Genomic DNA, 13,762 nt, shown 5'->3' with positions numbered 1-13,762 from the left:
GTTGCTAAACTTGGACACTGGGACCTCTTGTGGCCCCTTTAATTGCACTGAAAGCAAATCAGATCAGATAATGTGGTGGTAATGGTGGTAGAAGCAACAGTACAATCCCTGCTCACATGCCATGTTCGGCTGCATTTGAAGCATCCCGAACTCCCTGCCCTGCACGTCCCCTCGTGCAATCTGCCACACTTGCCACATTGGCCTTGGCCCTGCTGTCCCTTCCCTCAAGAATTTGTCTTGGGCTTCTTTCCCGATCCTTCTATGCTAGATACAGACTCTGGCTTCCTCTTCCTCTCCATCTCTAAATCAATCTCCCTCTCACGAGCCCTCGCAATCATGTCCTCCAGCGTCCTGCAGCTGGAGCGGCTCACAAACTGGTGGATATCACTTTGTAACATCTCATGATATCGGGCTTTCTTCATCTCCTCGTCCGCCACGTACTGCGGGACAAGAAGGGCCCTCTCCCTGAACTTGGCGGTGATCTCCGCCACAGTCTCAGTCGTCTGTCGTAAATCCTAGAACTCCCTAGCTAGCTGCTGCATCTCTATCACGGTGCAAACTCGACTCTGAACCTAGCTGAGAAGTCAGCCCAGGTCATGGTATCAAGAGTTGCATCATCACTGATGGCATGTCCGACCTCCTCCCACCAGTCTTGTGCCCTGTCCTTTAGAAGACAGGACACAAGTCGAACCTGGTCCCCCTCGGGACATCTCTGGTGCTCGCAATAGGGCCCCGGGCCCCATGGTAGTCGAGAGCTCCGCAAGCTCTGAACTCCCTGAAAGTCACTGTGCACGACCCCATCATGGCCGCCACCTCAGTGCGGAAAGCCCTCAATCTCTCATCCATAAGCTCCAGGATACCCTCCTTGATCGAACCGAAGATCACAGGAGTCTGCTCAAGATTACTGCGCATGATCTCTGGGGATATGAACTCCTTAGTCTGCTCATCTAGCTGCTCAACCCCAGAGCCTGATCCCGATCCCTCACCGGCACTTGAACTGCCAACTGATGGTCTAGGGCGTAAAACCACCATTTTGAAAAAAACATCACAACAAACGCCAGAACGCTAATCATATCTCGAGGGATCACTCGTACTACAAGTTTCCTGGGTTCATCTCATCCTTCCTTGATTCGAGTACAGATCCTCTGCTTTCAGTAGTACGGGCCCATACTACCTTCAATATCTATCCGTACTTTCCTCAAGAACGACCTCGACTCCACCAAGTCCCTTCTACTACCACTGCTGATCTAATACTAAACTCATCTTAGGCTTGACCTAGAGTAATCACAAACCCACTCTCCACTATCAGTTGCATAAGGAGCCCCTGGTACATCCCTCTAACTAGCTTGTGAATACTATTAGATATCACTAAGAACAGATAATTCTTTGAATGAGAGATCCTACCCTACAACGGTTGGACTCAAAAAAGAGCTGTGCAATAGAGCTAGGCCTAACCTTCTGAAATTATTTAATCATCACAATATGCAACTTAACGTATTCAGTTACTAGTTAGTAAGAGGTAACTAGAACTCCTACAAGCACAAAGCAAGCAACATTCGAGCATCGAGTTCACATAATCAAGCATATCACATTCAGGCCATCACTGACTACTCTGTACTATCATGCGGTTCATCAAGTTGAGATACATATAATAGGCACATAAGGCATCGCTCCTAGATCCTTAGTCCCAACTAGCATGCAATTCTAATAAGCTGATACACATATAATAGGAACATAAGTCATCCTTCCTAGATCCTTAGTCCTAAACTAGCATGCAGTTCTCATAAGCCGATAATCATACAAAACATAATCTTGTATGGGTAATTTTAGGAGTACTTACTTGAGCTCGGCTGATTGCATGCGCCACACCTTTTTCTCTTTTCAAAGTTCTTTTTTTAAAAAACTGTTTTTCTTTTGAAAATTTTCATACCAAGTCCTTAGTTTGAGTCCAGACTCACCCAAGAGTGTGCCCGAATCCCTCAAACCAAGGCTCTGATACCAACTTGAAACATCCCAAAACTACGGTCCAAAAATTTCGTTTTTAAGTCTTTATTAAAACCATAAATCATCCATCATCATAACAAAAATCAAGAACCATGTATATCAAACATCATGTCAAATACTATATCAAAATCATATGAGTAAATATCAGAGTCTAAAACAATCTCAGGCTGAAACTGTGGTGTGTGCCATGCGATCATCCCAATCCCTTCCCTTTGCTAGTGGAAGTACTTGAAACCAGAACTGAAAACCGTAAGCAAGAAACTTAGTAAGCTCCCCCAAACTACCACATATGATACACATAAAACATGTAACTAAGAGATACGGGCCCCACCCACACTCCGCTAACTTGGAGATACACGCCCCGCCCACACTCTGCTGACTGTAAGATATTGGCCCCGCCCACACTCAAATGACTCTGAGATACAGGCTCCGCCCACATTCAGCTACTTCGAGATACAGGCCCCGCCCACACTCGACTACTGTGAGATACGGGCCCTGCCCACTCTTAACTATTGTGAGATATGGCCCCCGCCCACACTCGGATAATAAGCAAACATACAGGTATCACACAGACAACATGTATAACTAGCTCTATCAGTCAGGCATATATCCATAATCAACCTAAACTGGGAGATACGGTCCCCACCCATACCCCGCTACTACTAACATAACATACTACGGGCCTACCTTGGTGCCTGAGACTCGTTCCTACTGAAAGGGAACTCACATCTCAAACTAAATGCTGAAAACTCGAGTGAGGAAATCCCTGTCTGCTGCTCCGGCGACTCTCCGACTATCAATTTCCAAAATAACACTTATTCAAAACCAGATAATCCTTCCTAGGGTAAAATGACCATTTTACCCCTGCTCTGATTTGGACCATAAACAAGGCCGACTACCATCTAATCTTTCTAAGTCCTTTAATGGCCCATTAAAGGTCCACTAATGGCCCAATTTTCTAAATTGGGCCCATCTTCCCAAATGAGCCTTCCCTAAGCCCAAACATAGCATTAGCCCCAAATATATGACTTCTAATGGCCCACTAAGGCCTAATAGCTGATAAGTCCAATAGTTGGCCCAAGTCGAGGCCCAATAACATAAAGCCCATTGTCTGAGCATACGTTGAGCGTACTCTTCTGTAGGTTGTAGGTACTGTTTGAATGGCTTGTATGCTGCGCGTACTCCCATGTTAAGCCATTCTCTCCAAATCTGCTTAATCCCTTAAGACACTACGTCCAAACTACATATCTGAGTCCAAAACTTCGTCCTAACCCATAAAGTTGATCACTTGGTGGCTTGCAACCCACCAAATGAACCCAACTATAAAAAATAGCAATAAACTTCCATGGAAATGGCCAAATCTCATACATGGCTACTAATAGGCCTCACAACTTGAAAGTTTATTGCTAAAGGAACACTTTGAGCTTCAAGGTTGGCAACCCTAAGATCAAAAATGAAGTTGCATGAACAAGATCCATTCTTTGTACCTAAAAAGGTCCAAAGCTTCAAAACTCTAGATCTAAGCTTCTAAGAGGAAAGATAGGAACTTTATACCTCCTTTGGGTGGCAAAAGATGAACTAGTTCCAGATCCTTGAGTTCAAGATACTCAAGTGCTTCTCCTCCAACTTCTCTTTACTTCTTCCAAGCCTTTCTTCACCAAAAATGAACTCAAAAAGGTCAAGCACACACAACAATGGAGTATGATGCGAACTAGGATTTTCTGAGGGTGAGGGACTGGTGAGGAGGCCAGAGGGGAGGCTATAATGGGGTATTTATATGTCTTAAACCCTAAAAATAAGGGTTTGGCATCTGCTCACGTACGTTGGGCTTACCTCTTGGTATGCTATGCGTACGCCCCCGTGTCCCTCGAATCCAATGAGCCACTACGCCCCGCATACGCCAGCTTACGCCGAGCGTACGACTTATGGGTAGCCCAACTTCTTGGCCCATTTTGCTAAGGTCCGCCTAAAAAGGATTATTGCCCAAGTGTTAGCCCAAAGCTAATATTAATTTACATAATTTAAATAATACCTCGAGAGATGAATGTTACAAGTTTATATTTTATAAACTTGGTTTATAAAATATAAAAGACTTTTGTCTTCTTTTGCCTTCATATTTTTATAAATATGGCTAGACAAAAGAAAATATGGGCTTTTCATATGTTTGATGAAAAGAACACTCTTCTAAAAGGACAAAAATGGACAATATGATTAAAATAAGTGTAACACCCATAATCTTGAGGAGTAATTATAAGGAATGAATCCCATTTTGGGGTTGGAACACAATGCGTTGGAGGAACCAACACGGCGTGTCTAGATGAGGACAACCCAGTTTTCATTAAAATCAACACAACATGTTGATGTCTAAACATGGCGTGTTGGCAGCTGGGAAGGAAAACATAAATTGCACCTTATATAATCTCCTTAAGCCCCAAGGGCCGGTCTCCTTATCAGTCTCCATTGGCACTAAAACCCTAAAATTGATACTTAAGTCTCTTTGTGGTATTCTTGAGCTAGTAAGAAGTTCTTGGTGCTCGTTTTTGGCATTTGAGAAGGAAGAGGAGATCCTGAAGTTGTCTTGCATGGTGGATTGGCTTTAGATCCAGAATCATCTCCTTTTGGGCAAGATTTCTAAGGTATCAAGTTTGAACTTTGACTTTTAGATGTTTAGATCTCCTCATATTATGCTTTGTTATGTTTTTGGTCCTTTTTGGGTTGATGGGATATAGAAGTCATTTTAAGGGCTTATTATTCCAAATCTGAGTTTGTTTTGGTCCCTTTGAGCATAAAGGTGCAAGCTTTATGAGATTCTTGGTGTCACGCATGTATTAAGTAAATTATTAAGTTCCTTTTAAGCTTAAGAGCTTCATTTAGACATGCATGAATGTAAAGTTGGAAACTTTACATGGTTTCCATCTCAAGAAAGTTAGATCTATGTTTTGGGGCTATGTCTTCGAGGATTAAGTGCTTATTGGTTAACCCCTTGCTTAATCAAGCCTCGTGATTTGGGTTTTTGGACCTTTTGGTGGTCCCAATGGGTAAAGATGGAAAATATACCCTTCTAAGTCTCAGTTTGGGGTAGATCTGAGCTTGGGAGCTCTTGAAATAGAAGAAGACGGTTTAATGTGTTAAATTGCTAGAACTCGGGAAAAACACGATGTGTTTGTGGAGAAACACGGTATACCATTGGATATTTTGGGCTTGTGGTGTCATTTAGGTTTGGGCTATCTTTGGGGCTTGGTTGCTTGGGGAACTATTGGGCCATCTGAGATCAAGTGTTTTGGATTAGGGAAAAGTTAATGGGCTTTAGGGTAAGGCCCATGTAAGGGTTTGGGCCCAATTTGGAAAATTGGGCCATAAGTGGAGCTTGGATGATTAGTGGTGTTGGCCTTTGATTGTGAGTTTGGGCCTTAGTCTTGGACTAAACTAGGTGAGGGGTGAAATGGTTATTTTACCCCATATATATGGATTATTGGATTTGGTTTGAAAGCCAATTGTTAATTGGGTGTTATTTGTTTGATAGCTCGAGGAGTCTAGCAGATCAGCGGTCAAAGATTTATTCGTGGGTTCAGCTACCGAGGCGAGTCTCCTCGTTGTACTATGGGTCGAAGGCACCAATGCCTGCCCAATTTGGTTTATATATTATAAGAAGACTAGGGGTATCCCTTTGTATTTTGTATAAAAGACCAGGAGGTGGCTCCTGACACTCTGTATTCAAGACCAGAGTTTGAACTCTTGCAGTTAATTAGTTAAGTAGTTGTAGATTGTATGCTAGTTATCTTTGTAATGCTTGCATGGAAGACCAACAGGTCTATAACATCCATAAAATTTAAGCCAATTTAAAACTTTTTAAGTCATTCAAAAACCAGTAGTTATCACAACATTTTCTCAAAATAGTTTCATATAAGAGTTTCCCAGAAATCTTAAGTCCAAAACGCAAGGATGTGTATGGTCATGCCTTTGCGTTGCGAAAACATCTGGAGCACCTGAAACAATAAACTGAAACCATAAGCATGAATCCTAGTGAGTTCCCCCAAAATACTCATACAACAACCATACATATAAAATAACAAACAACATGCTATGGGTCCAATCAACCATCGGGTTGGAATGCCAACATACTATGGGTCCAATCATCATCGGGATGGAATACCCTCACACAATGAGGGTATTCCAATCATCCTCAGGATGGAATACTCTCGGCCTACAACCATGAGGTTGGAATGCCCACACACTATGAGTCCAATCATCCTCGGGATGGAATACTCTCGGCCCACAACCATGAGGTTGGAATGCCCACACACTATGAGTCCAATCATCCTTAGGATGTAATACTCTTAGCCCACAACCATCGGGTTGGAATTCCCAGTTCTGTTGGCTCCCGCACAAAGAGAATAAGCATCAACCATTAATCAAACATGTGCACATATATCATATAGTCACATAACAGTCTATAGACAGACAAATTGATCTAATAGATTATAACAACATAATACATCCTATCTACTAGGATACCGATATAACATATTATAATAACATAATATCATTTCATCTACCATGATACCAATCTAACAGATCATACGATACTAGAGCATACAACATATCAGCATAAAAATCCAAAAAGAGCGGCCTTGGTGTCTTAGACCCTTAAGTATAGTGTTGAAAAATCACCTCACACTGCTGAAGCCCCACAGACGAAACCCTAGCTGCTGGATGAAAAATTCCCAAACTGTCAACATCAAAATAACACCCAATTAATAATTGGGTTCAAAGCCAAGGCCCGAACTCACACTTCAAAGGCCCAAAGCCAGATAATGAACCAAAGCCCAACATATGGCCCAATTTTCCAAATTGGGCCCAAACCCTTCACATGGGCCTTACCTTAAGGCCAAACCATCTATTCTGGTCCAAACACTTGGCATTCCAATGGTCCAATATCTCATAATCATAAAGGCCTAGTTATGGCCCAATTTTCCAAATTGGGCCCAAGCCCCTCACCTGGGCCTTACCCTAAAGCCTATCCAAATGTTTTAGTCCATTTACTTGTTCTTGGATAGTCTACTAATAGCCCAATCACCAAAGCCTAATAGAAAGGCCCAACTCTAGGCCCAAGCAAAATTAGGGTTTTCACATCAAATGACGATTAGGGTTAAGTGTTTCTTACTTAACCCGTTAAGGACTTAATCCATTAAGTCCATTAATCCACTAGGACAAATATACAACGTGATCAGGCTTAATTCAAAATTCCAATTCAATGTCCAAAATGCAGGTCCCGATAGTTCCAAAACTAGCATATCCAAAATTAGGAATTTCTAAACCCTAATTAGGGTTTCCAGCCCAATCGTGTGCCCACTAGTCAAAAGGTTAGGTTTTAGGTCAATTAGGGTTGAATAAGTCGGGCACCACCCACTACCACCTCGGGTAGTGGCGGTCGACGGCGGCTCACGACGGCAACCACCACCTCGTGGTGGTGGTTATGATTTTTTGCTAAAAATATCCAAGCATCCCAAAATAACAATTACACACACAAAAGCACACAACCACCCAAGGTGGCGGCTGGTGGTGGCAACCACCACCTCACGGCGGTGACAGGTTGTTTTCTTTGATTATTCCGGCCGTACAATACATTTTACATCGAAAAATGTTTATGCGGTTATCCAAATGAAATTACCTCCCAAATGTAAGGATCTGAGAATGTTTGCTATCCCTTGCACTATTAGCGATTTGCATGTTGAAGGTGTCATGTTAGACGTTGGGGCCTCGATTGGTTTGATGCCATATTCGGTCTTTCACACTCTTAACATTGGATCCTTGGAAAAATTCAGAGCAATCATCTAATTGGACAAGTCAAGCGTGTTTCCAAGAGGGGTGTTGGAAGACGTGTAAGTACAAGTAAATCAACTTAGTTTTCTTGCCAATTTCTATGTTATTGATCTTAAAGATAATACACCTTCCAAATCATCTATTATTCTACTTGGAACACCTTTCATGAATACTGCTCACACAATAATTGATGTCCATAAAGGTAAGATCACTATGGAATTTGTGACAACCCTATATTTTCCAAAAACATTGTAACACTCGAAAGCTAAGTATAACGAAATTAACCTCGAAAATAAAGCGTTCAAGTATCTAAGTTGGGATGCCTCAAATATTTGATATCATGCCAAGGTTTCCAAAAACATAAAGAACGCTCAAAACCGGGTTATATTGAAGAAAGTATAACCACTCGTATATTTACGATACGACGTTAAAACATTATTTGACATAAAAAGAAAAATCTCAATAAAATACATTTTAGCCTTAAGTATCTAAACAAAAGTCGTAGATCTCGTTGAAAGGTGAGCGTGCATAAAAAGATCGCCCAAATTGGACCTCGTATGAAGAAGTTACGGATTTTTAAAGTTTCGCAACAGTAGTAGAGAGCTAAAAACTCGGATTTAAGACCGAGTGTTATTTAGCTATCGCCACCTAAACGGAAGTTGAAGATCTCCTCAGTGGTAATAAAACGATAAAAAGACAAACAAAAACCGACGTCGAATAAAGAACCTATGAATTTCTAACGAACTTTAGGAGGCCCGGCCTATTAAAAATATATCATTAAAATTAAAGTCAAAACTAGCCGACGGAGTCTAAATGAAAGTTGTAGAGCATAATCTCACCTACGCGTGGATATAAAGAACACGAAAAACGGAGCTCGTACGCGAAAGTTACGGAATTTAGAAGAGGACAGGCCGGATTACGCCCCGCGTTCTCTGGGAGTACGCCCCGCGTACTAGACCCAGAGTCGAGTCCCATCGGCCCGCCCAAGCTACACTTAGCTAGCCAGGAGTCGTAAGCCATGACGCCATATTACGCCCAGCGTAACGACGTACGCGCCGCGTACTCCAAAATTACGCCCCGCGTACTCACTCTTCCAGCACTATAAATAGATGGCATCAGCTGCGAGTTTAAGCACACATTCTCAAATCTCCAGATACTCTCAGACCCTTCCAAGCACCAGAGACCATTCCCTCACCTTGGTTTCCGCACTCGAGCCCCCGACGAAAGATTTACGCTGCAGAGATCCCTGAAGAGCCCGACGACGCAACCATCCGCGGTCGAAGTTCTGCTCAACCCTAGCCTCTCTCTTCAAACTTAACGAGTGAGTTCATACCCCTACTTTTCAATTCTTTTCATGTTTTAGGGGGGGGGGGGGGGAATACAAGTACATTATAAGTCGAAGTATCGTTTTTATAAACATCTTTATGCTTAGAGGGCTATTATAACACCAAGTTATTCTTACTAAATGAAAACATACTTTTGAGAAGCTATAACGAGCATAGCTAACAAGTTATTCATACATTTTACATATACATCTTGACAAATGAAATACTTTCAAATGAAGTAAAGTCTTTATCATCGTATATCTGTTTATACCAAGTAATGTGAGACATTCAAACTTCAACGTACTCGTATGTATGCATTTCAAGTCCTGTATTATATACCATAATCTCTTGGAGGGAGAGCGTGATACTTGTGTATAGATCTATATGGGATTGACAATCCCACACCTAAGCTGTTAGCTACAGCTAGGCCGGCAGGCCTGGGGTGACAAACGTCATAACAGTTCCAACGCCTGAAGAACGTTGTTACAGGCCATCAGTGTCAATAGCATGGTTATAAAACTCACATAAAAGTATAAAAACAAGTTTGATTTACGAGATTTATATATGCATTTCAGTTTTCCATTTTATTGGTAACACAAATTTTATCACTATTATTCAAGCATGGAAAACACTAATGCACTCCAACACGGGAAACCCTTTTCAAATCATTTATAGAAAATATTGGATTTTCTGAAAACCTCGTTCGTCGAGTTACTATCAAAAAGGACATACTTTTCAATGCAAAACACTTATGAACTCACCAACTTAATTGTTGACACTTTTTCGAAACAACTTGTATTTCTCAGGGAATCAATAATACAGGTAACCATCAGCTTTTGAAGAAGGGAACACTAAGGATGTTTTATTATTGAACATTTATCATCTTATTGTAATATTCTTTTGCTAATATGTATAACGCAACAACATACGTTTTCATTATATATGTGATGGTTGTGTTACTTTCTTTACAATACTCAATGGTTGTGATACTACGTGAAGTCATCCACCCCCGAATGTTTCCGCCATTCTGGTTTGGGGGTGTGACAGATTGGTATCAGAGAATTGTTTATAGTGAACTAAGTATATCGAACCACATACGATATACAAACTATAAATGCAAAGGGGACCAAAAACCCTCTGATGAAACATTTTCATGAACAAAATACTTTCTCTTAAAGATATACATTTTTACAAGCATGCATTAATCTCGTATCATAACAAGTTTTACTAAAAAGTATTAAGGCAAGTTACGACACTACGATTGATCCCCGGGGTATGTAATCAGGTCGAGAATAAATATAGCCTGATCAACTATATTTATCCTAGATTTGACCAACGTACGTCGAGGAATGGTCATAGTGGACAACAAGCCAAGAACTTACCAAATACAAATTATTTTAGTTTCGCCAAGTTGAAGTATTATAGGAGTATTATTAAAAATAGTTGTACAATAAAAATTATAGTTAAAAATAGTAAGTCGTTAAATAGAAATTTCTTTTCTTATAAAGTTCTCATACATCTATCCTAGTACAAGACAAATGGCCGGATTCCATTTACCAGGAGATCCCTACTACCCAAACCAAGGCAATTGCGGTTGGATAGAAGAAGACCCAGAGGAAGACCCAGAGGAAATCGAAGAAGAGGTCGAGGAAGAACCCGAAGGGGTTATCGAGGGAGAATTCGAAGTCGAAGTCGGAGAGGAATTCGAAGTCGAAGTCGGAGAGGAATTCGAAGTCGACGAAGAGATCGAGGAGATTTCTAGCGGGACAAACTCCGAGCCAGAAGTGTACGACCCTCCCATCCCTCATCCTCCCGTAATCAGACCATATCAACCGGGACCCATTCCCATGTGGGGAAGTCACCTCTACTACTGGAGCCGCCAGCAAGGTGTACGCCCTCCTTTCAGCATGTGCCGAGATTTTTACAATGTCAGTGGGGGAAGCTCAGCTGATCGAGCACTTCCTGTTATTGTGAACGCTATAGCTACCCAGAACTACGAGACGGACAGGCAAGCAGCCAGAGTTCGCGAGGTCAATGCTGCTACCCAAGGTAACGCCGCTGACATCCGCCGTTTGGAAGGACTACATGAGAATACCCAAATCTACACGGGGACACTTCAGAACCAAATGATAACGGCGCTGGCAGATATAAGAGAGATGAAGGAACAACAAGCAGATCTTGAGAGGCGATTGATGGGAGTCAAACGGTCGGATGCCGAATCTAGCTCCAAACGTCGCAAGTAGAGCTTGTTCGATGCCCAACAATTTTGTTATAGAGTAGGATTTCGGATAAAAGTTTTTCCCTTATTTCCCTTGTTTTCCCTGTTGTATCCGTAATCGGAGATCTCTAGGAGGATCAAATTTTTCCCGAACAAGATATGCAATGTAACACACCTCAGGTGTGACCTATATGTATAAATATGAAGTATTTCTTATTATATACCTCTCAAAAATTTCGAGTTTTAAATTTCTATGCCTACCTTGAAACCATAAACTAAAGCCAAAAAAAAATTACAAGATACAACTAAACACACGATTGTCAAAACATTAGAAACTTATAGTATTCATTCTTATTTTCTTTTTCTACCAGAACATGCCTCCTCGTAGATCAACACGCAGAAACTCAACTTCAACACCACCTCCACCACCTCCTCCAATTATGGACACCGTTATGTTCCAGACTGTTGTAACCGCTGCTGTAACTGCAGCAATGGCACAAATGAGCAACAACGGATCGGGGGGAGGAACAAACAGTTTTACAAATGGCCAAGGTCAAAGCCGTTCAGGGGTATGCACTTACAAAGACTTCACCAACGGAAAACCTATTCCCTTTTACGGGACTGGGGGAGTATTGGCTCTATCTCAATGGATAGAGAAAACGAAAGCTGTATTCGAAATCTGTGCATGTCCTGAAGAAAGCAAAGTAAAGTTTGCCGCTTTTACTTTCTCTGAACGCGCCCTGACATGGTGGAACGGCCACGTCCAGACACTAACCCTGGTGGTGGCAAACTCCATGGGTTGGGAAAACCTGAAAAGAATGCTCCTTTGAGAATACTGCCCAAGAGGCGAGATTCAGAAGCTTGAACAGGAACTGTGGAACCTCTCGATGGTAGGTTCGGATATAGCAGGTTACACCAACAGGTTCAGTGACTTAATAACACTTTGCCCAGGAATGTTAACCATGGAGAGCCAAAAGGTCGAGAGATACATCTGGGGACTATCACCCCAACTTCGAGGAAGTGTATTAGCTTCCAGACCCTTGACTTTCGCCAGCGCCAAGGATCTAGCGCAATCTCTTGTCAACCATGGTGTCTGTCAAGGAGTCGCGGCGATTATGGCTGAACCAACCAAAGAGAATAGCAACAATGGAATCAATGCCAACAACAACAAGAAGAAGAAACTTTGGAACAAAAGGAAGGGGCAAACTTCGCAAGAACCTTCAAAGAAGCAAATGGTTGCGGTTCATGCTGCTACTACCCCCACCACAACTTCTGCTACCTCTGCACCAACAAAACCATATGCGGGGAATCTGCCCAAGTGCAGCAAGTGCAACTACCATCACCATGGTATTTGTCGCGAGATGCACTGCAAGAACTGTGACCGGAAAGGGCACACAGCCCGTTTCTGTAAAGCACCGGCACGACCAATCACTCAAGTTTCTGGCACTGGAGTAAGCCGGGCGTGTTATGGGTACGGAGAGACTGGACACTTCAGGAGGGATTGTCCCAAGGAAAGGAATATTGGCGGTGTAGGGAGAGTGTTAGCAGTAGGACAGAATGAAGCAATAGCAGACCCGACGGTGGTTACGGGTACGTTCCTACTCAACAACACTTATGCATGCATACTTTTTGACTGCGGTGCGGAGAGAAGTTTTGTGAGTCATAAATTCAAACACCTAATTAATCAAAAACCCCAACCACTCACTAAAATATTCACTGTAGAAATGGCAAACGGTAAAACAGAACACGCAAACGATTTGTACGTAGGGTGCACACTAAATTTAAACGAGCGCTTGTTTTGAGTCGATCTTATGCCCATTTCCATAAGAAGTTTCGATGTCATCATCGGTATGGACTGGTTGAGCCTTCACCATGCCGATATCCTTTGCCACGAAAGGGTTGTTCGCCTAAATCTGCCAAACGGCAAAACTCTTGTCATTTATGGCGACAAACCTAGTTCAAGTTTACAAATCATTTCCTGTATTAAAGCACAAAAGTACCTTCGTAAGGAATATCATGCCTTTCTAGCCCACGTAGTAGACAAGAAACGAGAATCGAAAAACATTAAAGATATTCCAGAAGTCTGCAACTTCCCGGATATTTTCCCAGAAGATCTTCCAGGAATCCCACCGGAACGTCAAATCGAATTCAGAATCGACTTAATCCCCGGAGCTACCCCTGTAGCAAAGTCACCTTACCGTTTAGCCCCAGCCGAGATGCAGGAACTATCCAGTCAATTAAACGAGCTGCTGAGCAAGGGATTCATCAGACCGAGCTTCTCACCATGGGGAGCGCCAGTCCTATTCGTGAAAAAGAAGGACGGATCCTTTCGCATGTGCATCGATTATCGGGAACTAAACAAACTCACGATCAAGAACCGATATCCCTTACC

The sequence above is a fragment of the Lactuca sativa genome, chromosome 5 (assembly GCF_002870075.4).
Source record: "Lactuca sativa cultivar Salinas chromosome 5, Lsat_Salinas_v11, whole genome shotgun sequence".
In the NCBI taxonomy this organism is placed as follows: Eukaryota; Viridiplantae; Streptophyta; class Magnoliopsida; order Asterales; family Asteraceae; genus Lactuca; species Lactuca sativa.
The sequence above is the reverse complement of the archived record's forward strand: the minus strand, read 5'-3'. Positions refer to the sequence as shown.